The following is a 24,169-nucleotide window of genomic DNA, read 5'->3' as shown; positions in this document are numbered from 1 at the left end:
CTGGAAATGCTATTTCTAAACTTCATGGCAGAAGGAAACCCGTTAGTTCTGCGTTTAGAATTTACGAAATGATAAAAAGACTTCGGGTGGCAAATAATGTTTCTTTTAATTTTACATATGTAAGCTTTATAACACTTTTTATTAAGTTCAAAATACTTATGACGGAAAATAGCGTACTGTGCATAATGAGAATGTAAACCGGTTCTCTTATATAATTTGAATAAACAGGATTTCTTATTTTTAAAGCTTTTAAATCTTTAGTAAACCAAGCTTGCACTGGTTCAATGTACGAGCATGTGCGTTTGGGCACATGTTTTTCAAATAAAGTATAAATGGTTTTATTAAAATGTAAAACGTTTTCCTCTACATCCTCTTTATATCGAGGCCACGTTATCTCAGAAAGCTCTTTATTTAAATTGTTGAAATAGTTTTGGAAAAATCAAAACATCTGGTAGAACACGTGTTTTGTTAGTGCAGCCGACTTCGTTGCTTATGATTTCGTAAGTTATCTCAAGAGAAGGATGGTAAACGTCTTCTGGCAAAACAAGAGGTTCACACCGATTTATAGAGAATTTAGATATGTCGTCAACAAATGCTAAGTCTAAGAATTTTCCATACTTATTCGGAAAGAAGTTGATCTGATTAAGGCAAAGATCAGTAATTCCATCCAAAAAGTAATTGTTATGCATCTTGGATGATACGGGGACAATATTGTGATCAACGGTATTCCAAGATATATGTGGCAGGTTAAAGTCGCCTAAAACAATCATTGAGTCCGTGGGCTTTATCATCGAGTTGACTGATTGTAACAGTGAAATATGGTGCAAATACACTGATAGATCAGAAGACGGTGGAATATAGCAAACGGCTAAGTAAATGTGACCCCGGCCTAGTATGATTCGGATGCATTTAAACTCGATGGAATAAACTTCGGCTAAATTAACATCTTCAGATGGAATTGAAGAATGTACAGCTAGCAAGGCAATACCTCCGGTCCTATTTAAGCGATCATTTCTATAGGTCTGATACTCACCGCAAAAAATTTCGGAATTTAAAACATTGGGTTTCAGCCATGTTTCGGTAAAAGCAATAATATTATAGTTACAGTGAATGGTTTTCAAATATAAGTCAGTTAATAGTATTTAAGCCTCTAACGTTTTGATAGTAAATGCTTAAGCTAGATGCTAAATTAAGTTTTTTGGATCGGAACTTTGAGGAGAAATTTTTGCTACATTTTGAGTAATCTCAATAGTCTTTTGCACAAATTCGCGAACAAAAGCCCCTGGCGGCCAAAATGCGCTGTCCAAAAGTTTATCAAAATCTTTTGAGTAAACATCAATTCTAAATGTAGAAATGTTTCTTTCGTAATTAAATTTAAATTTTCTTAAAGTCATGCCGTCAGCCTTAATTTTCGAAGTGACATAAGACTTGATATCCTCAACGGAAGTGTCTTTGTCAAAGCGAGATACAAAAATCGATTTTTTGAGCGGGACTACAACCAGCTTCTTAGCCGGTGCTTCTGAATAATAAGTCACAGATTGAGAAGTTACAGTTTCAGAAGTTACAGTTTGAGACTAAGGCTTTTTCCGCGGCCTTAGAAGTGGATGGAACCACAGCTTGCGGATTAGGGGAAGCCAAATCTATGAGCTCCACTTGCGGAAGATTAATGTTCTGAGCAGGATTAAGGTTCAAAGCGTTAGATGAGTCTTCAGAGTGTTTTTGTTTATTATCGCGGTTGTCTTTTTTTCTATTTAAACAATGCGGAAACTCATCCAAACACTTGAAGGATTTGAAGAAGCTATCGTATTGATTGAACTTTTCCGTGATTATGGAAAACTCTTTAGCAATTACAGAAAACGCATTTCGTGTTTGTCTAAACAGTTTAAATAGGTCAACCTCAGTTGATCTGCATTTATTGCATGACCAACGGACTCCCTTCTCCCCATCATTGACAGTGTCAACAACTCTAGCCGTCAGTCCCGCGCACTTTCCATGGGCGAGCCCATCGCAAAGCCAGCAAGAGACAAAACGTTCGGATTCGCTTTTTACCTGACAGTTTTTGAAAATGCAAGTCATTTTTTATAGAAAGGTGAAAATAGACTAGTATAAGAATATAGAAATGGTAAAGATATGTTTGTAAATTACAAAGAAAAATCAGTTGAAATAGCACTGAGAATGAGAAAGGTTATATATAAAGCAACTCTGAAAGTTTGGGAGCTTAGCGGTAGCTAGCAGTTTTAGAGTCACTGTCACTTGACACTTAAAAAGCGACGCAAACAGCTGCGAAGACAGTAAATTGCGAGAAAAACAAAAAGTGTGCGCACAAAAACAATTGCAAGGTGAAAAGGTGCCAATCAAAATTGCAACAAAAACACAAATGCACAATGACTCGGCAAACACAAAATGAATAATAAGAAAACTTTAAAAATTCACAAAATCTTAACTTTTCAAAACAAACCAATTGTATTAAAATGAACTCTAGGTTTTCGCACTTATTTTTATCACAAACTAGTATTACAATTTAGATATTATAATTTAAAACTCGCAAAATAAACACAGCAAAATAAAATGCAACTTCACAGCTATAATTACGTTATAGTTTTATAGAAAACTATGACCCCTTTTCTTTTGACAATTGTTTATTTACAATTTGTTCAGTGGTTATTTGGTAATTAGTATAGAATTTGTGATTTAAAATGTTTTTCGTATCGGACACTGAAAATTCGAGTGATGACAATTGCAAGATGTTACTTCTCCAAAGAAAAGTGATGCGCCAAAGGTCTGACTTTTTAAATTTGCCAGATTCCTATCTTGGTACTATAATTGCCGATTTCCATTAGAGCACAATTCTCCATTCCGGGCAAAATATAATGAATTTATTTAAAAATGTTGGAACTGCCCCCCTGTTAAACCCCTGGGCAAGGGTTGGATTATTTTCCAATTCTTCAACAAGCTCCGTGAAGTTGTTGTTGTTGGTTATTTTTACCATTTTCTGAAATTTCATAAAAATAAATAAATAACGTGCATGTATAAGAATAAATAGAGCTTATTTTACCAATTTTTGATAGCCGAATTTCGTATTGCAGCGCTTTTCGTCACCAAAAACTATGTTGACAAATTTTCCGTCACGTCAACACAACTTCAATATTGTTTTAGCCGATGCCAAAAAAGCATCAACACCTGTCAATAGTTATCGACTTTGACAACGCCGATCCAATACATGAGTATCGACACTAATTTTCTCACTATTGACAACCATAATAGGGGTAATTGTTTGATGATAGTGGCACAAATTTGTACAGACACGAACCTACCTGTACGTATCTATTTGCAATCGGCGCTAGTATTTTCCGCCAGTAATTGGCAAATTCCATAAGTTTTTAAAGCTAAATAAATATAAGATACCCATGGAAACTCTCTAGGTTTAGGTCCAGTTATGATTATTCATGCTATTATGTTAAATATGTGTAAATCAAGTTCTTTTCAAAAGCAAATTTAAAGTTTCCATTTGTTTTTATTAGATCTGTAAAAATTTACATGCGTTTTTATTACCCAGTTTTATTTAGCTTGTGACTTGACAGGCCGGCCGCACGGCCGTTCTGAACGAATTTTGTAATTAAAATTTAAGTAACTTCCCGGTAAGCTACAAGCTTGAAACTTGGAATATAGTTCAGAACCCGATGGCAATGCAATAATAAGAAAAAACTCCGATAGGTGGCGCATGGATCGAAATATTTAAAAAAAATCGTATTTGTGGTCCGATTTGGTTCATATTTGGAACACATAATACATAAATGAATAGAGAGCCACCTATGATGTCCGGTTTGGAACAAATATTGCATACAGTCCGGTAGAGGTGACATCAAAATATTTTGGAATTAGAGGAGGGACAAGCATACGTGGCGCAGAGTCGTGTAAAATCTTTGCAAGGATTATGTATTGAGGACTTAGATTGTAACAAATTGTCAGGAAGAGTCCTTGCAACAATGAGTCACTGAATGAACTAAATAGAATGAGGAATAATAGGCAATTAAATAAAGACTAAAGACTTGAAAATAAAATAATTAAAAAAAATTTTTAAGTTAAACAGTTTTATTGAAAACAATACTTACATGAAGTAATAATAATACTAAAAGCTAGAAAATAATTAGGTAGGTCCTAGGTACTAGTCATGATACGAGAAGCTTATAATGACAACAATGAGAAATTTTTTAGTTGGCTTGACGGTTGGTTTGACAACAATAAGTAAGTAAATAAATAAAACTCTTAGCATTGAGTTGTTGTTTATGTAAACAATTAGTATTTCCGGCGTGAGGACTAAGCTGTTTATGAGAATAAAAGTATACAGTTTGCTTAGTTATAGAAACAAATAGGTACATATATTTTTTCCAAGTATAAGAAATTGTAATTGAAAGAAAAGAGATGAGAAATCAAATTGACCAGAGGAAATTCTCATAACTTTCCCATGGCTTGAACAAAATTGAGAAGTTTTTTAATAACAACTGCTATTAGTGAAAATGATATGCGGAGGACTTACATGATTTTCAGCTGTCTACCAGGGTAATTGCATTTGCCTTTTCAAATTAGAAACTATGTGAACTTTAAGACAGTATTTGAAAATTCCTCAGATATACATAAATATAATTTGTAACTATATAAAAACTCGGTGACGTGGAATAATGTCAATGGAACTAACGTCAACTGACATTAATGGGCTTTCGAAAGAGAATTAATGTCAATGACTCTAATTCCAAGTTAGAAAGAGAACTAATGTGAATTGACTTAAGTACGCTTTGGGACTAGCTGGAAAAAAAGACGACTTGGAAGAGCTGGAAGTAATAAAACGACTTGGTTGTGAGTCCAAATCTGGCGTTGAGCTGGCCAAATTTAATTTTTTTTATTTGCTTTATACTATTATTTATACTATTGGCAATTTATACCATTTGGGCAATTTATTACGCAATTTATCATAAAATAAATTGTGATAATAAATTGCCAATTTAAAAAAAATTGCGTAATAAATTGTTTCAAACTGCAAATACAACCTTGTAAAGTGTATTTATTGAGTAGATTTAAACGTCAGTTACGCATGGCTCAACTATATGGTTGGCTCATCTCATCAGCTAATTTTATTTTCTTTCTTCATTTCACTGGAGTAGGGATTGTCAAAAGAAGATGGCAAACTCAAAATGAAACCAAAGCATTGAACACATTTTCTTACAACACAAAAAAATTTCGAAGTTTTATGGTTTCATTCCATTCCATTCGCCTAATACTAACACCCACATTTTGACAGTCTGAAGTCAATTTAAATCGAGATTGCCTCAATTTATTTTTCTGTTTGAACATAGTATTAATCCCAAAATTTCTGAAAAGCGCCGCACTTATGGCTGGAAATTTAGTCTTAATTCAAATACATTTTAAACGCTTGAAATTTAATGCGCTATGCAGTTGGATCGTAAATGTCAAGCGAATTTTGTTGTGTTGTGAAAAAGTGAAGTATATTTTTGGCAGAAAACACACCAGGTGTACAATAATAATTTTTTAAAGCTTAAGGAATGTTTCCGTTTGCGAATATCAAAATTCGCAAGATCTCTTGTATAAATCATAAAATTTTCCAATTGGTTATACTGTAAATTTAAAAAAATTGTGTTTAATTTTATTTCCAGACTTTTAGAGTTTCTGTGATGTTAACATTCTTGATATGAGTGGAGTAAAATATGATATACCCCTGGAGGGTAAAAATGGGCAAAACTTTCATACAGTTTCAAATGAATGTGAACATAATTTTTTGATTAGAAAAGCCACTCTTTCCGATGAGAGATACGACCACGAAATTAATAATGTTCAAAAGATGATTGCAACACTTCAAATCGATCCGAATAATAAGAAAAACATTCTTTCAAAGTCTGCGAAAAAGCGTCTTCGAAAAAAACGACAGGCTTTAGCTAAACAAACGGCAAGAAAGGCAGGCAATGATGTGGCACTGGAAATAAAAGGTTGTGTCAAGCAAACACATCAATTAGAAGGGCCGATATTACAAAACCCACTACCAATTATCAATCATCATGTAAACGAAGAGCTTGCCAAAGGAGTTCACAAAAAATCTGGTTCTAAAATGAACATACGCACATTTGTGAACAATCATAGCTGCCAACCTTTTACAAAGTCTCAAAATCAACATTCCGTTTATTCTTTTATTGTCAAAGGAAATTCAAAAAAACTGTCAACCGAAGATATTTTATGGCTGTTGAGATTACAAAATTTGTTTCTAACAAGTCAATGGGTAGTTATAAAAAGGGTAAATATTGCCTCGGAGAAAAGTATGCTTACTGTAGGCATTGATCAAAATTCTGAACGCTTACTGAAAAATAACAATCACCAAGCTTCACTGCTCAGATCTACAATTTTATTTAGAAAGAAAGGAAAGAATGGAATTGACAACATCAGAAATTCCGTGGAAAGTAGCGCAGCCAAATTAGACTCATCTGTTCAGCCAGAGAATAAACCATTCAGTTGGTTGGGTAAATGGCAAACCTTCACTACAAGCCTGAACAGAAAGGATTAGTAGATGTAATATGGAATATGTATGATAGAGGTATGTGATTTTCTTCTTAAATAATAAAAATAAATAATAAATAAATGTAAGGCGCGATAACCTCCGAAGAGATCTAAGGCCGAGCTTCTCTTCCAATTTGCGTCGTGCTCCTCTTCATTTTCCCTACAAATTGGCCGGACGGGACCTACATGTTTTATGCCGACTCCGAACGGCATCTGCAAGGCAGATGAGTTTTCACTGAGAGCTTTTCATGGCAGAAATACACCCGGAGCGCTTGCCAAACACTGCCGAGGGGCGACCCCGCTTAGAAAAATTTTCTTCTAATTTAAAAACCTTATTTCTAAAATTTTGATGTTGCTTTGCCCGGGGTGCGAACCCAGGGCATACGGTGTGGTAGGCGGAGCACGCTAGTTAATTTTCAAGCAAAACTTAATTCAAAAAGGAGATAGAACAAGCATTATTTATTTTATTTAAATTAAATTAACTTAGATTATTTAACTTGGGGAAAATTGAAACAACCTGACATCAGTACGGACAAGTCGACAGCTGTTTCGATGATACCTTTTAAATCTCGGCAAAGCCTTTTTGCTGGGAGTGGGATTCGAACCTGCATTCCTGCCGTCGTTGAAATTTTACACATTCAGCAAAGTTATGCCTTTGTTGTTGTGTAACTCCCTTGATCGTTTCCTCTTCCAACCCGCACTTCCCACATCTGATATCACTGCCCAAGCCTAACTTAAAGGCCTGTGATGCCAGGAGGCAATGTCCAGTCAGAATACCCGTCATAAGTCTACAGTCCTCTATTTTTGATGATGGGAGCAACAAATACTTCCGTCTGAAAAACTACAGTCATCTGGCAGCTTATTTGATCTGTTTATTTCCGGATCAGCGAAGTATACCGCAGACCTTACTCATTCCACTATCACCATCGGTGTACACATGTACGATTTGCGCACCTTGCGCCAACCATCCACTTCTATTGTGGCTTAAAAAAAATTTTAAGTATAAAATACAAAGTTAATAATTTTAATTTTATAAAAAAAAAACTTAACAGATAATTATTAAAAAAAAAAAAAATGTAGGCGCGATAACCTCCGAAGAGATCTAAGGCCGAGCTTCTCTTCCAATTTGCGTCGTGCTCCTCTTGATTTTTCCCTACAAATTGGCCGGACGGGACCTACATGTTTTATGCCGACTCCGAACGGCATCTGCAAGGCAGATGAGTTTTCACTGAGAGCTTTTCATGGCAGAAATACAATCGGAGCGCTTGCCAGACACTGCCGAGGGGCGACCCCGCTTAGAAAAATTTTCTTCTAATTGAAAAATCTTATTTCTAAAATTTTGATGTTGCTTTGCCGGGGAGTTGAACCCAGGGCATACGGTGTGATAGGCGGAGCACGCTACCATCACACCACGGTGGCCGCCACAGATAATTATTAATTAAGATTAAAAGTAGCTGTTTTTGGTTTTTTGTGTGTAAGTGTATTTGAATCTGTGTGTGTTAGAATGTTTGCTGGTTTGAGTAAGTCTATTGAAAAAGTTTTAACAGTGTTTCCGTGTTGAATTTTAAATGTTTTGTGGTGTTTAGAGATAACTTTGAAAGGTTCTTCATATGGTGCTTCTAAATTAGATTTACGAAGAACTTTAACAAAAACATATTCACAACTTTCTAAATTTTTTGGAACAAAATAGTTTTCTTTATTATGATGAAAAACTTTTGAACGAATAAGTGAAAAATATTCTCTTAACTTGTGAAGAGTTTCATTACAAAAATTGTTTTCATTATTATTGTTGGAAACATTTTATTCACCAGATACTCTAAGTGTTTGTCCGTAAACAAGTTCAGCAGAAGAACACTTTAAATCTTCTTTATAAGCCAAGAAGGATAAATGGTGAAATTTCAGACCAATGAACAGAATTATTTGATGCTATAATTGCTGCTTTTAAAGTTCTATGAAATCTTTCTATCATGCCATTTGCTTGGGGATGATAGGGAGATGTGTGAATTTTACGAGAACCTAATAATTTAGTTAATTTTGTAAAAAATTTTGAAGTGAATTGTGAACCTTGGTCTACTGTAATATTTAATGGAATACCAAATCGCGGTATGTAATTTTGAATAAAAGTTGTTGCTATAGGGGTAAAGTATATCAACCGTTCCACTGAAAAAGCTTCATCGCTTCGATTTGAATAAAATTAGGTAAAATTGCTGTGCTATATAGTAGTGTTAATTTCACTTAAGTTCGCTCCTAAATTTTGGATGATTACGGAGATATAAGCGTCTGAATTCTCAATTTTTTTTGTGGAAGCCTTTTTTCTATAAATCATAAGTGTGTAATTGGCTTTCTAAGAAGAAATGAATAAAACGGTTTCTAAAGTATTTCTTCTATTCTTTTCGAATATAACTATAAAAAAATTTTTTAGAAAAATTTTAGTAAAAAAAATTTTTTTTTTTGAATTTTTTCAGAGGGGCATTTTTCATATTTTTATTTTTAAATAAAAGTTTGATATTTTTCCTTTAAAATGATACCTATTTTATTTTGGCACGCGAAAATTTCTTTAATACATTTTTATTTTAAACATATAGAGTTCCAGCTAAAATTCACCCATAAATTTTATAATTTTTTTTTTTCAAGTTTAAACATTTTATGTATTTTTATTTCTATTTTTAAATAAAAGCTTGATATTTTTCCTTTAAAATGATACCTATCTTGTTATGCTGCCCGAAAATTTCTTTCATACATTTTTTTTTAACATAAAGGTACAGATAAATTTATCAATTTTTTTATGCGCGCTTTAAATAGTTTTTTTTTTATTTTCAAAGGAGAGCTTTCTCATTATTTCATTGTATAAAATAGTAATAAATTGTAATAAAAATAAAGTTTTGTACAAATAAATAAATATAACTCACATGTTCACTAAGTATTAAGCAAAATATAATACCACAATGAAACAAGTAAGGAAGGTTAAGTACGGGTGTAACAGAACAGTACATACTTAGTTGAGAGCTATGGTGACAACATAAGGGAAAATAACCATGTAGGAAAATGAACCGAGAGAAACCCGGGAATGTGTTTGTATGGCTTGTGTATCAAATGAAAGGCATTAAAGAGTATTTTATGAGGGAGTGGGCCATAGTTCTATAGGTGGACGACATTTAGGGATATCGCCATAAAGGTGGATCAGGGTTGACTCTAGAATTTGTTTGTGCGATATGGGTATCAAACGAAAGGTGTTAATGAGTATTTTAAAAGGGAGTGGGCCTTAGTTATATAGGTGGACGCCGTTTCGAAATATCGCCATAAAGGTGGACCAGGAGTGACTAGAATGTGTTTGTACGATATGGGTATCAAATTAAAGGTATTAATGAGGGTTTTAAAAGGGAGTGGTGGTAGTTGTATAGGTGGTCGCTTTTTCGAGATATCGCCATAAAGGTCGACCAGGGGTGACTCTAGAATGCGTTTGTACAATATGGGTATCAAACGAAAGGTGTTAATGAGTATTTTAAAAGGGAGTGGGCCTTAGTTCTATAGGTGGACGCCGTTTCGAAATATCGCCATAAAGGTGGACCAGGGGTGACTCTAGAATGTGTTTGTACGATATGGGTATCAAATTAAAGGTATTAATGAGGGTTTTAAAAGGGAGTGGTGGTAGTTGTATAGGTGGTCGCTTTTTCGAGATATCGCCATAAAGGTCGACCAGGGGTGACTCTATAATGTGTTTGTACGATATTGGTATCAAACGAAAAGTGTTAATGAGTACTTTAAAAGGGAGTGGGCCTTAGTTCTATAGGCGGGCGCCTTTTCGAGGTATCGTAATAAAGGTGGACCAGGGGTGACTCTAGACTTTGTACGAAATGGGTATCAAATGAAAGGTGTTAATGAGTATTTTTAAAAGGGAGTGGGCCTTCGTTCTATAGGTGGTCGCCTTCTCGAGGTATCGCCATAAAGGTGGACCAGGGGTGACTCTAGAATATGTTTGTACGATATGGGTAATGAAAGGTGTTAATGAGTATTTTAAAAGGGCGTGGGGCTTAGTTCTATAGGTGGACGCCTTTTCGAGATATCGCCATAAAGGTGGACCAGGGGTGACTCTAGAATGTGTTTGTACGATATTGGTATCAAATTAAAGGTATTAATGAGAGTTTTAAAAGGGAGTGGCGGTAGTTGTATATGTGAAGGTGTTTTCCAGATATCGACCAAAATGTGGACCAGGGTGACCCAGAACATCATCTGTTGGATACCGCTAATTTATTTATATATGTAATACCTGCAAAGATTTCAAGGGTTTTTTATTTCGCCCTGCAGAACTTTTTCATTTTCTTCTACTTAATATGGTAGGTGTCACAACCATTTTACAAAGTTTTTTCAAAAGTTATATTTCGCGTCAATAAACCAATCCAATTACCATGTTTCATCCCTTTTTTCTTATTTGGTATAGAATTATGGCATTTTTTTCATTTTTCGTAATTTTCGATATCGAAAAAGTGGGCGTGGTCATAGTCGGATTTCGTAAATTTTTTATACCAAGATAAAGTGCGTTCAGATAAGTACGTGAACTAAGTTCAGTAAAGATATGTCGATTTTTGCTGTAGTTATCGTGTTAACAGCCATGCGGAAGGACAGACGACCGTGTATAAAAACTGGGAGTGGCTTTAACCGATTTCGCCCATTTTCACAGAAAAGAGTTTACGTCATAAAATCTATGCCCCTACCAAATTTCAAAAGGATTGGTAAATTTTTGTTCGACTTATGGCATTAAAAGTATCCTTGGAAAATAAACCGCGAATTATTGCGTAGGCCTGAATTGCCTGCATTACACGTGCCTTTAGGAATAGATTGTTCAATAATGGTCGCGCGTGAGTAGTTTGCAACGACCTGCATTGTTTCTTATGTATGTATATATGATAAAAACCCTTTAAATACTCCTTTATCTTGGAGAAAACCCACAGTAGATTTGAAGAAATCTTGGTGTACAGACAAATACATTTTTATACTAATCAGCGTGTGCAAAATAGTTCTTTATGATAATATTGTTTCGCATTTTATGGGTATTTTAATTTACGCGATTTATAATGAATAAGAGTGTCTTCAAGTCTCGGTGCTGCAACCCTTTAAATATAAGTAACCATTCAGCTTCTGGTCGGACCTTGAGAAAAATATCGAAAAGTCTAAGGAAAAAATATGTGTTCCTACCAATCTATGCTAAAATTTGGGCAGCTTGTATAATGAAATTGACCCAACTTTCCACCATGTCTCCAGTGTTTCAAGAATGCGAATCTGTGGAAGAGGTATTTTATAACTTTAAATTGTTTTTATACCAAGGGATAGTTTTTTACATAAATATATATTTTTTCTTTTAATATATTAGAGCAATACGTAGATATCATATGATGAAGATTACGTAGATAATGATGAACCAATCGGCTAGGAAAATAGGACACATTTGTGAAAACCCTAAACACCAGTGGTACTCACACGTCCATCGCGTCCATTACGAAAACGTAAACCTTATGCTGAAATCTGTCAACTTCAGAGACGTGACTCTTGAAACTAACTTTCCTTTTGAAAGTTATGAAGATGTTTTTAAAATAATTAACTGCAGAAGTAATACTGCGGAATGCAATCTCAATGAGTGTCAAAAATGTCCCGGAGTTGAGATTTTTAAAATGTCTTTAAAATCAGTTCTTGAAGATAAAGATATAGAAAAAGTAGAGTATGTGAGCTGGCAACAAACCGACAGATGTACATTACGCACTATAGTTTCTAATTTGGGAGATTTTGTGGAAGAACTATGTGATCGCATTTACAAGTTAAAGCCTCATTCATATATTGTCAACAACAGTCTAGATTTTTCAAAGATAGAAGAGAAAACCTAAAAGAAGGCGAATTTCTCGTAACATGTGACTTTGCTGGAAATTACTCTTTCATTGCTCAAAATGCAGCACAATCTTTTCACTGGAATAATGACCAGATGACGATATTCACTGTCGTTTTTTATTATAAGGGATGAAATACTGTTGAAGTATTTAACTAACAACTTCAAAGTTACCAGAATTATGTACTTTTGACGGGGCAGCACAACATTTTAAAAACAAGTATAACTTTCAAAATCTTGTACATCACGAGGAAGATTTCGGTATTCCAGCAGAATGGCATTTCCTTGAAAAGACTTGCAAGGCGTGCCAGTTTACAAGCTTCACCGGATAGTCAAATTCTTAATTGTGATTCTCTTTATCAGTGGGCCAAAGGAAACTTACTTCAAACAGAGATTTTGTTCAGTTCTAAGGAGAGTCATGCAAAAACAGGCAACGAATTAAAAGATCGTTTTCATTCAGCTGAACCAATACCTGGAACACAAAAATTTCATTAATTTATTCCTGCTTCAACAACACAGCTTGAAGTAAAAAGGTTTTCCCTTCATACTAGCAGCCAAGAATTTCCTAAAAACAAAAAAAAAAAACATTAGTATGTACAACTCTACTATATTGACTTTGAACTGAATATATTTTAATGCCAATATGTATAATTTTAGATTAAATTTATTCACTAAACTAGCAATAGTCTGTAAGTACAACCAGTAGAATGAAATAAATAAAATGGTTTTTTACACGCGTATACGTTTCGTTTGCGCGTGAAAAAAAACGCCTATCCTCGCTTAGATAATGCTTAGGAGACCCATCTAGCGGCTGTGGTTAAACAACTAGCTACAGCAACAGGGTGTACCGAAAAGCGGAGACACAACGCTCTGATGGCCATAAGGTATAACATATAGCTGAATCAGTTGCGACGAATTTTGGACACACATAGAATTAGTGTAGAGGGTGAAACAAAGACACATATTTCAGTTACATCTGAGCATAATGCGTATTGAAATTTATTAGGACAAAATTTATGCTCAGCAATTTCAGAGGTGTATTTAAAGTTTGTCGCTTAGCAGTCTATATAAAGTTTAAGCGTAAACGGATATACGCGTGTTGAAAAACACGGCTAATATGCAGGTGTTCAAGTGATTATAAAATTAATATAATGGCATTATGTGGGTGCATTTTTATCGTACCTATATGTTAAAAAAAAAATGTATCAAAGAAATTTTCGGGCAGCAAAACAAGATAGGTATAATTTTAAAGGAAAAATATCAAGCTTTTATTTAAAAATAGAAAGAACAAGTAAGGAAGGCTAAGTTCGGGTGTAACCGAACATTACATATTCAGCTGAGAGCTATGGAGACAAAATAAGGGAAAATCACCATGTAGGTAAATGAACCTAGGGTAACCCTGGAATGTGTTTGTATGACATGTGTATCAAAAAAAAGTATTTTAAAAAGGAGTAGGCCATAGTTCTATGGGTGGACGCCATTTAGGGATATCGCCATAAAGGTGGACCAGGGGTAACTCTTGTAGAATATGGGTATCAAACGAAAGGTGTTAATGAGTATTCTAAAAGGGAGTGGGCCTTAGTTCTATAGATGGACGCCTTTTCGAGATAACGACATAAAGGTGGACCAGTGTGACTCTAGTATTTGTTTGTACGATATGGATATCAAATGAAAGGTGTTAATGAGTATTTTAAAAGGGAGTGGTGGTAGTTGTATATGTGAAGACGTTTTCGAGATATTGACCAAAATGTGGACCAGGGTGACCCAGAACATCATCTGTCGGGTACCGCTAATTTATTTATATACTAGCCTTTACCCGCGGCCCCGTCCGCAAGGAGAAATTTAAATATATGGGCTATTCGCGTTAGCCTACTTATCAAGTTACCTGTTTAAAATTTTTTTTTTTGTCTAATGCATTTTATTTTTGTAATTGAGTAAAAAAAAGAACTAAATGAGTTGATAACCTGATAGCATCCCAAGTGATCCCGAAATTATCCAGAAAAAGCTACGAAATGACCCCCACGCTATCGCGGACGGATCCCGAAAACCATCCAGAAATGCCCCGGAAGGGTCTCCAAAAGTTCCCGGAATAGTCCCAAAAAAACCAGAAATGACAACCACACGATTCTAGACGTATCCAGAGAACCACACAGAAATGATCCCTGGAGGTGTTCCAAAATGATCCCGAAAAGGTTCCGAAATGACCATGACGGTCTCCCGGGCGGATCTCAAAAACCATCCAGAAAATATCCAGGAAGGTTCCCTAAATTATCCCGACATACTCCAGAAAAAGTTCCGAAATGGCTCCGAGGGGATCCACGACGGATCGCGAAAACCATACAGAAATGAACCCGGAAGGGTCCCAAATTGATCCCGAAATAGTCCGGAAATGACCCAAATGGGATCCCGCACAGATCCAGAAATTATCCCGGAAGGGTCCAAAAACTATCCCGGAAAAGTAACAAAAAATCCTGAAATGGCTCCTACGGCATCGCGGACGGATCCAGAAATGATCTCGGAAGGGTCCCCAAATGATCCCAAAATGGTCCCGAAACGACCCTGATGGATCCGGCAAACCATCAAGAAATTATGCCGGGAGGGTCCCCAAATGATCCCGAAATAATACAGAAAAAGTTACGAAACGACCCCTAGAGGATCCTCAAATGATCCCGTATTAGCCCCGAAAAGGTCCCGTAATAACCCCGACGGGATCCCGAACAAATCCCGAAAACCATCCAGAAATAATGCCGGAAGGGATCCCAAATTATTCCGACAAAGTCCCGCATTGATTCCGACGGTATCCCGAACGGATACCGAAAATCATCCAGAAGTGATGCCGGAAAGGTCCTCAAATGATCACCTGATAGTCCCGAAATTAGCCTTAAGGGGCCCTTTACGGATCCCGAAACCATCCAGAAACGATCCCGATATAGTCCCGAAGAAGTCCCGAAATGACCCTGACGGGATCTCGAACGCATCCCTAAATGACCCTGACGGGATCCCCAACAGATCCCGAAATCCATCCAGAAATGATCTTGGGAGGGACCCCAAATGATCCCGAAAAAGTCCCGCAATGAATCCGACGGGATCCTGAACGGATACCGAAAACCATCCAGAAGTGATGCCGGAAAGGTCCTCAAATGATCTCCTAATAGTTCCGAAAAGATACTGACGGAATCCCGAACTGATCCCGAAATCCATCCAGAAATGATCTTTGGAAGGTCCCAAAATTATCCCGAAATAGTCTCGGAAAAGTCCAGAAATTGCCCTGACGGGTTCCCGGACGAATCCTGAAAGCCATCCTTAAATGATCCCGAAAAAGTCCCGAAATGAACCTGACGGGACCCCGAAAGGATCCCGAAAACCATCCAGAAGTGATGCCGGAAAGGTCCTCAAATGATCACTTAATAGTCCCAAAATGACCCTGACGGCATCCCGGACAGATCCCGAAATCCATCCAGAAATGATCTTGGGAAGGTCCCAAAATGATTCCGAAATGACGGGATCCCGAAAGGATTCCGAAAACTATCCAGAAATGATGCCGCAAAGGTCCTCAAATGATCCCCTAATAGTCCCGAAATGACCGTGACGGGATCCCGAACGGATCCCGACAACTATCCAGAAATGATGCCGAAAGGGTCCGCAAATTATCCCGTATTAGTCGAGAAAAAGTCCCGAAATGACCTCGACGGGATCCCGGACGAATACCAAAAACCATCCAGAAATGATGCCGGTAGGTATCCCAAATGATCCCGAAAGTTATCCAGAAATGATGCCGGAAAGGTCCCCAAATGATCCCCTAATAGTCCCGATATTACCCTGATGGGATCCCGGACGGATCCCGAAAACCATGCCGAAAGGGTTCCCAAATGATCCCGTATTAGTCGCGAAAAAGTCCCGAAATGACCCCGACGGGATCCCGGACGGATCCCGAAAACCATCCAGAAATGATGCCGAAAGGGTTCCCAAATGATCCCGTATTAGTCGCGAAAAAGTCCCGACGGGATCCCGGACGGATCCCGAAAACCATCTACAAATGATGCCGGAAGAGCCCCCAAATGATCCCGAAAAAGTCCCCAAATGATCCCGACGAGATCCCGGACGGATCCCGAAAACCATCCAGAAATGATGCCGGAAGAGCCCCCAAATGATCCCGAAAAAGTCCCCAAATGACCCCGACGAGATCCGAGACGGATCCCGAAAACGATCCAGAAATGATGCCGGAAGAGCCCCCAAATGATCCCGAAAAAGTCCCCAAATGACCCCGACGAGATCTCGGACGGATCCAGAAATGATGCCGGAAGAGCCCCCAAATGATCCCGAAAAAGTCCCCAAATTACTCCGACGAGATCCCGGACGGATCCCGAAAACCATCCAGAAATGATGCCGAAAGGGTCCCCAGATGATCCCGTATTAGTCGCGAAAAAGTCCCGAAATGACCCCGACGGGATGCCGGACGAATCCCGAAGACCATCCAGAAATGATGCCTAAAGGGACCGAAAATAACCCCGAAAAAGTCCCGTAATGATCCCGGCAACCATCAAGAATTTATCTCTCGAAGGCACGCAAATGATCCCGAAAGTACCCCGACGGGTTCCCGGACGGATTCCGAAAACCATCCAGAAATGATGCCGGAAGGGTCCCCAAATGATCGCGAAATAATCCCGAAATGATTCCGGAATAGTCCCGAAAATGTCCCAAAATAACCCCGATGGGATCCCGGACGGATCCCGAAAACTATACAGAAATGATCCCGTAAGGGTCCCGAAAAAGTCCCGAAATTATCCCGGCGGGATCGCGGACCGATCCCGAAAACCGTCCAGAAATTACCCCGCAAGGGTCTCCATATGAGGTGAAGCTAATTATAAAACCATGTTAATAAGGCAGCAGGCGTAGGAGCGAATGAAAAGTTACATAGAAACATACAGGTAAAGCTAATAAAAGCGTGCTAATAAAAACAATTGAAGGAGGGCGGATGGCGGGAGTAAAAGGAGAGGACCACTGATCGTTCCTCCAAAATTGTCTAGATCTCGATCTGTATGTGCCAGATACCAAAAACTATTGATTTAGGTGAAAATTTATATTGAGTTATAACAATTTATAGATTTTACACCAGAGTGGGTGAAGGGGGGGGGGGGGGGGGGCGGAGGGTGTCACTGCTTAATTTGTAAGCCCTCGACTTATTTGACCCCTTGAGTCTGTGATATTGGTGAAGGCCAGTATACGTAAAGTTATAATGTGTAAAAATTATTAAAAAGTAATTGCTCGAAGAGGTCGTGGGACCCCCACTCCTCTTTCCATGTTCGAAAAAAATTTCGCTAGTAGACTACTGTCTGTGTTCCAAATTTCATCAAAATCCGTTTAGCCATTCTGGCGTGATTCAGTCGCAAAGACAAAAAAATATAATAATTAAATTATAACTGTTCCTAGGGGGCGGGGACCACGCCCCTTTTCAAAAATATATAGCTAGTAGATCCTTCTAGACTATTGGCTATATGTGTGCAAAATTTCATCCAAATCGGTCCTGCCGTTCTTGCGTGATTGAGTCACAAAGACAAACGTCTGGACAAACATCCAACATCCAAACATCTTCACATCCAAACTGCCATTTATAATATATATATATATATATATATATATTAGATATTAGATGTAATACCACGAACAGTATACCTACCAAGATTCCAAGGGCTTCTAATTTCGCCCTGCAGAACTTTTTCATTTTCTTCTACTTAATATGGTAGGTGTCACACCCATTTTGCAAAGTTTTTTCTAAAGTTATATTTTGCGTCAATAAACCAATCCAATTACCATGTTTCATCCCTTTTTTCGTATTTGGTATAGAATTATGGCATTTTTTTCATTTTTCGTAACTTTCGATATCGAAAAAGTGGACGTGGTCATAGTCGGTTTTCGGCCATTTTTTACACCAATGCAAAGTGAGCTCAGATAAGTATATGAACTGAGTTTAGTAAAGATATATCGATTTTTGCTCAAGTTATCGTGTTAACGGCCGAGCGGAAGGACAGACGGTCGACTGTGTATAAAAACTGGGCGTGGCTTCAACCGATTTCGCCCTTTTTCACAAAAAACAGTTATCGTCCTAGAATCTAAGCCCCTACCAAATTTCAGAAAGATTGATAAATTTTTGTTCGACTTATGGCATTAAAAGTATCCTAGACAAATTAAATGAAAAAAGGCGGAGCCACGCCCTTTTTGAAGTTTTCTTTTATTTTAGTATTTTATTGCACCACTGGAGTCGAATGTTGACATAATTTACTTATATACTGCAAAGATATTAAATTTATTGTTAAAATTTGACTTTAAAAAAAAATTTTTTTTAAGTGGGCGTGGTCGTTCTCCGATTTTGCTAATTTTTATTAAGCATACATATAGTAATAGGAGTAACGTTCCTGCCAAATTTCAAATTTTTAAATTACCTTCTTTTAAAAGTGGACGGTGCTACGCCCATTGTCCAAAATTTTACTAATTTTCTATTCTGCGTCATAAGGTCAACCCACCTACCAAGTTTCATCGCTTTATCCGTCTTTGGTAATGAATTATCGCACTTTTTGTTTTCGAAATTTTCGATATCGAAAAAGTGGGCGTGTTTATAGTCCGATATCGTTCATTTTAAATGGCGATCTGAGATGAGTGCCCATGAACCTACATTCCAAATTTCATCAAGATACCCTGTTAACGGACAGACGGACAGACGGACGGACATGGCTCAATCAAATTTTTCTTCGATACTGATGATTTTGATATATCGAAGTCTATATCTATCTCGATTCCTTTATAACTGTACAACCAACCGTTATCCAATCAAAGTTAATATACTCTGTGAGCTCTGCTCAACTGAGTATAAAAATACATAAAATGTTCAAACTTGAAAAAAAAACAAAAAATAAAAATTATAAAATTTATAGGTGAATTTTAGCTGGAACTCTATCAGCCCAATTCTAAACGAAAATTCCGTGCGAGTTTTTTTCCCTTCTCCCATTCCTCGTATTCTAAATAAAAATTCCTTGTGAGTTTTTTTCACTTCTCCCTTTCCTCCTATTCTGAACAATGTTCGAAAAAGCGTAAACCGGTTATGGGAGAAAAGTAGGTATTATGAATGTGAGGGAGAGGGAGATTTCTTTGCCATTTCATAGGAGTTTTTTCACTAGTTAAATTAAAGGGAATGCATCAAAATAGTTAAAGGAAATTGGTTCTTTTATGAAAGAACACTTATTTGCACAAATTTGTGCTAAAATATGTACATTCTACCACAATATTCCCACTGTTAATACAACAACAACAACAACCACAATATTCTTTAAGTCGAAAAGTATATCATAAGCAACGGAAAGCTCTTTGTATATTTGATGCAGCCATCCAGAAATTGCGCAAGGATTTTTTAAGAAGCTTTACATAATTAATTTTGGGATATGGCGAAAGGCGAACTCAACTCGACGTGGCCGCCAGAAAATTGCTTTGCGGAATGAAAGCAGGCAACTCCGGCGGATTTGTGTTCTCCCGTCGTCTTCTTCTTATGATCCTCTGTTGATGTTGCTGTGGCACCAATTCATTACTCATTTCAGTGAATACCACATGAAATTCAATAATATGCATTGTTTATACCTTATTTCTTAATTTCAAACAAATTCGCAACAATAATTAAACTTTTCAATTTTTTAAACAAAATAAGAAATGCGCAACGAAATTTCAATTGACAAAACAGCTGACTTCGAAAATTCGAAATTCCTATTCCCCAATTTTTCTATTCCCTAGGAGAAAAGAATTGGAGGAATTTTTCCGCGGGAATAAAAAAAATCCGCGAGAACAAAATTCCGCGAGAATATTCAGAATTGGTCTGTATATATTTAAAATAAAAATGTATTAAAGAAATTTTCGCGTGCCAAAATAAAATAGGTATCGTTTAGGCGCCACTGCTATAACCATTCAGCCATCACAGCACACAAATTTTCACATCCATTCTGCAACAGATGTCGCAGTGTTGTGAATATCAATTGGCACGAACCAGAATGGAAGTAGGATTAATGAAGACAAACAAAAAACCGCTGTGATGGCTGAATGGTTATAGCAGTGGCGCCTAAACGTTGCCGATGAAGGAATTTAGCAGTTCCCGAAATGGATCTATACAACGAGCTTTGTCTAAATTTTTTCTTTCTTCTATTCTAATTTAAAAAAAAAATGTTTTTTCCATTAAGAAAAAATTTATCAAAGCAATAATAATGATAAAAAATTATTGTTAGGCCTTGAGCTCGATTCGAACCCGCGATCTTACAAATCAGTAGGCCGATATAACAACAAAAATTGTTAATACATCCCAGAGCACGGGGAAAAAGTGTCAATAAAATATGACACTATGGCAGCATTGCCATCAAACAAGTAAAATAGGTATCATTTTAAAGGAAAAATATCAAGCTTTTATTTAAAAATAAAAATATGAAAAGTGCCTCTCTTTGTAAAAAATTAAAAAAAAAAAAATTTAATAAAATTTTTACTAAAATTTTTCTAAAAAATTTGTTTATATTTATATTCGAAAAGAATGCAAAAAATACTTTAGAAACCGTTTTATTCATTTCTTCTTAGAAAGCCAATTACACACTTATGATTTATAGAAAAAAGGCTTCCACAAAAGAATTGAGAATTCAGACGCTTATATCTCTGTAACCATCCAAAATTTAGGAGCGAACTTAAGTGAAATTAACACTACTATATAGCACAGCAATTTCACCAAATGTCACTCAAATCGATGCGATGGAGCTTTTTAAGTGGAACGGTTGATATACTTTACCCCTATAGTATTTGTTGAAATATCTCTAAAGTGGATAAGCTTCTGGCGAACGTGAGTATCTGTCAATAATTGTTAAAATGTAACGATTTTCATTTGAAACTGGAAGAGGACCAACAATATCCATATGGATATGTTCAAAACGACCAGATGGTATTTGAATTTTTTCAATAGGAGATTTAGCATATCTTGAAATTTTGGATTTCTGCCAACTAATGCAAGAAGAAGTCCAGTCAGTAATTTCTTAACGCATGTTGGGCCAAAAATTTTTGATTGAATAAGACGTCTTGTAGTACGAATGCTTGGATGTGAAAGAGAATGCATTTTGTTAAAAATAATTTTTCTCATAGAGAGCGGCACGTACGGACGAAAAGATGTTTGAGAAATATCACACCAAATGTTTAAATTAATAATTGGAAAGTTAATTCCTTTTAAATTATTTTTAGAATTTGAATTTTTAATGAGATCTAGTAAATTATCGTCAGTTAGTTGTTCTTTGTGTAAAGTCTGTAAATCTATATCTTGTGTAGAAATTGAATTAACTTCTGGAATACGGGAAAGTGTATCAGCAACTGTTGTCTTTTCTACGTATATAAAAAAAAATAAATGTAAGGCGCGATAACCTCCGAAGAGATCTAAGGCCGAGCTTCTCTTCCAATTTGCGTCGTGCTCCTCTTGATTTTCCCTACAAATTGGCCGGACGGGACCTACATGTTTTATACCGACTCCGAACGGCATCTGCAAGGCAGATGAGTTCTCACTGAGAGCTTTTCATGGCAGAAATACACCCGGAGGGCTTGCCAAACACTGCCGAGGGGCAACCCCGCTTAGAAAAATTTTCTTCTAATTGAAAAACCTTATTTCTAAAATTTCGATGTTTCTTTGCCCGGAGTGTGAACCCAGGGCATACGGTGTGGTAGGCGGAGCACGCTATCATCACACCACGGTGACCGCGTATATATTGTATATCGTTTGAAAATTGAGCAATATATTCAAGATGACGTAGTTGACGAGGAGATCTGTCCACTTTAGAATTTAGAACCTGAGTTAATTAATAATAATGTTTAACCGAATTATAGAATGCCAAAAGTTCACGATCAAATGTTGAATAATTTATTTCTGTTGGAGTTAGTTTTCTTGAAAAATAAGCTAATGGTTCTAATATATTATTGCTAGTTTGTTGTAAAACTGCTCCAATAGCAACATTTGATGCGTCTACTGCTAATGATAAATTACCATTTTTATCGAAATGAATAAGAAAAGTATTTTGGGCAAAAAGTTTTTTAACATTTTCAAAAGCAACTGTGGTTTCATTTGTCCAATTGATTGATTTTATTTTTGACCGCACATGTTAGCATTTCATGTAAAGGACTAAGTTCTGTTGCTAACATTTTTATGTATCTGTGAAAGCAGATTTTAATTTCTTCGAATTTATTATACCTTTCATGATACCAAACTTTGGTCCGATGCTTGTAACGTTGAGAAATATAGAAGATATACTCACCATTAAGTATACCGAATTGATCAGGGCGACGAACTGAGTTGATATAGCCATGTCCGTCTGTCGGTCCGTCTGTCTGTTTGAACGCAAACTAGTCCCACAAATTTTGAAATATCTCAATGAAATTTGGCACAAGGATGTATTTTTGTATTATATGAGACATTTGTCGGATCCGGTATGGTCGGACCACTATAACATATATCTCCCATACAACCGATCGTTCAGATAAGACGATTTTGGTCATTCCTGCCGCAATTTAGAAAGTATAAACGTGAAACTGTGATATATATTCTAATATATCATAGAAGATATCCTGAAAAAATCACTTTGATCGGAGCTATATATAGTTATATCCCATACAACCGATCGTTCAGATAGAAATATTTTTGGCCATTTCTCCCTTAAAGTAGAAAGTATAAACGTGAAACTCGGTGATGTATATTTTAATATATCATAGAAGATTTTCTGAAAAAATCATTTTGATCGGAGCTATATATAGTATATATCCCATACAACCGATCGCTCAGAGAGAAAGATTTTTGGTAATTTCTCCCTTAATTTCCAATATAAAAACGTTAAACTTGGTGATATTTATTCTCATATGTCATAGAAGATTTCATGAAAAAATCATTTCGATCGGAGCTATATATAATATATATCCCATACAACCGATCGTTCAGATAAGGGGGTTTTTGCCATTTTTTATTATATATTTATCTTAAAAAACGTTTAGGTATGTACATCTGCTGACTATATATTTCGTATCTTATACAGCGCATTATTTGGAGATTACGAATGGGATAAGATTATTGTTCAGCCCCATTCATGAAAGGTGTGAAGTCTTCGGCACAGCCCAAGACAGTCCTGTCCTCACTTGTTTTTCTTTTGTTTTTAATATGCAAACTATCACTTGGGTTCGCAGGATCGCCAAATATATCAATTATTAAATTGATATTTTTAAATTCTTTTATTTTTTTTTAAGTATAAAAATTTATTAAATCAAAAATTTTCATTTTGATCTATCCAAAACTTTCATTTACAAAACAAATGCGATTACAAAATGTTTAAAATTTAAAGTATAAAATACAAAGTTAATAATTTTATAACAAATAACAAACACTATAAATATACACAAAAAAAATTTGGTGCCGAAACCGCACTTTGTGGTGCTGTTCTATATAAGAACCAAAATAGTGTGAATTTCATCACCAAAAAGTGTTGAAAAAGAGGTATTCTTAAAATAGAATTTAAATAATAATAAAAAAACAAGTAAAGGTGTCTAAGTTTATACTCAGCGTGCGAAATCGGATGATAAACACACCCACTTTTTATATATTTAACATTTTGGAAAACAAAAAACCTGATTATTTAGTAAATAATACACCTAGAATCTTGAAATTTGACACGTGGACTGATATTGAGACTCTGG

The 24,169-nt window shown here is 36.2% G+C and overlaps 1 long non-coding RNA gene across 1 annotated transcript in view; it reads left to right on the top strand.

Moving 5' to 3' along the window:
- The window catches only part of LOC137236714 (uncharacterized), a 135,118-nt gene that overhangs the window by 88,620 nt on the left and 22,329 nt on the right, over positions 1–24,169 (top strand). The window contains exon 2 of the long non-coding RNA XR_010948595.1: positions 5,670–6,598. This is a non-coding gene — a long non-coding RNA (uncharacterized lncRNA). The remainder of the gene's footprint in view (positions 1–5,669; positions 6,599–24,169) is intronic.

This window comes from Eurosta solidaginis, chromosome 1 (genome assembly GCF_040869045.1).
Source record: "Eurosta solidaginis isolate ZX-2024a chromosome 1, ASM4086904v1, whole genome shotgun sequence".
Classification (NCBI taxonomy): domain Eukaryota; kingdom Metazoa; phylum Arthropoda; class Insecta; order Diptera; family Tephritidae; genus Eurosta; species Eurosta solidaginis.
The sequence above is the reverse complement of the archived record's forward strand: the minus strand, read 5'-3'. Positions and strand labels throughout refer to the sequence as shown.